At 42.7% G+C, this 1,315-nt stretch overlaps 1 non-coding gene across 1 annotated transcript; it reads right to left on the bottom strand.

The window, feature by feature from the left end:
- Window positions 1-952: 952 nt before the first annotated feature.
- LOC112209623 (U6 spliceosomal RNA) lies at window positions 953-1,056 on the bottom strand. Its single transcript, XR_002944451.1, has one exon. It is a non-coding gene; the product is annotated as a U6 spliceosomal RNA (small nuclear RNA).
- Window positions 1,057-1,315: the final 259 nt, after the last annotated feature.

The following is a 1,315-nucleotide window of genomic DNA, read 5'->3' as shown; positions in this document are numbered from 1 at the left end:
ACATGTGTGAGCCACCATGGCCAGCCTTCATTTTTTCTTTGTCTATTTTGGGTTTTTTTGAGAGAGTCTCACTCTGTTGCTCAGGCTAAAGTGCAATGGCATGATCATAGCTCACTACAGCCTTGACCTCTTGGGCTCAAGCAACCCTCACACCTCAGCCACCTGAGTAGCTGGGACTACAGGTATGTACGCCCATGCCCAGCTAATTTGTGTAATCTTTGTAGAGATGGGGTCTCACTTTATTGTCCAGGCAGGTCTTGAACTCCTGAGCTCAGGTGTTCCTCCAGCTTCAGCCTCCCAAAGTGCTGGTATTACAGGTGTGAGCCACCATGCCCAGCCTGAAAATTTCAGTAATATAATAAACTGGGCTGAGTGCGGTGGCTCACGCCTGTAATACCAACACTTTGGGAGGCCGAGCAGTGTGGATTGTTTGGGGTCAGGAGTTTGAGACCAGCCTGGCCAACATGGCACCACTGCACTCCAGTCTGGTGACAGAACAAGACTTTGATTCAAAAACAACAACAAAAAAGAAAACAGGATGTTTAGCCGGGTGCGGTGGCTCATGCCTGTAATCCCAGCCCTTTGGGAGGCCGAGGTGTGTGGATCACCTGAGTTCGGGAGTTCGAGATGAGCCTGACCAACATGGAGAAACCCCGTCTCTACTGAAAAAAACCCCGTTTCTACTAAACGGGGTTTTAGTAGAAACCCCGTCTCTACTAAAAATAGAAAAAAAAAAAATAGCCAGGCAGTAGTGGTGCATGTCTGTAATCCCAGCTACTCGGGAGGCTGAGGAAGGAGAATTGCTTGAACCCGGGAGGCAGAGGTTGCAATGAGCCAAGATTGCACCACTGCACTCCAGTCTGGGTGACAGAGTGAGACCTGTCTCGAAAAATAAATAAACTCAAGCTGTGAGGGGGGTGTGTGTGTGTGTGTGTGTGTTTATTGGTTTTCTTAATTTTTTTTTTTTTGCAAAGTTAAGTAAAAGTGTCATCCTTGTGCAGAGGCCATGCTAATCTCTGCATCATTCCAGTTTTAGTATATGTGCTGCCAAAGCAAGCATTCTGTATATGTGTGTATAAATATTTTATATATATAATATGTATATGTATAATTAGCACAAAATAATTAGTACAATGTCTAATTTAATATTCTTTGGCCTTTAGTTTACTAAGAGAGTACTTTCATCAATTATTGGTTATAAATTAATACAGTAAATCCTATTGTAATTATAATTGTAATTGTAATTATAACTGAGATCCAAATAAATCAGTCATATGAAATGGAAGGTTACAATTTCTTGCAGGGTTAACAACAA

Source organism: Pan troglodytes, chromosome 5, assembly GCF_028858775.2.
Source record: "Pan troglodytes isolate AG18354 chromosome 5, NHGRI_mPanTro3-v2.0_pri, whole genome shotgun sequence".
NCBI lineage: Eukaryota > Metazoa > Chordata > Mammalia > Primates > Hominidae > Pan > Pan troglodytes.
Note: the sequence above shows the minus strand (reverse complement) of the source record. Positions and strands in the feature narration are given on the sequence as shown.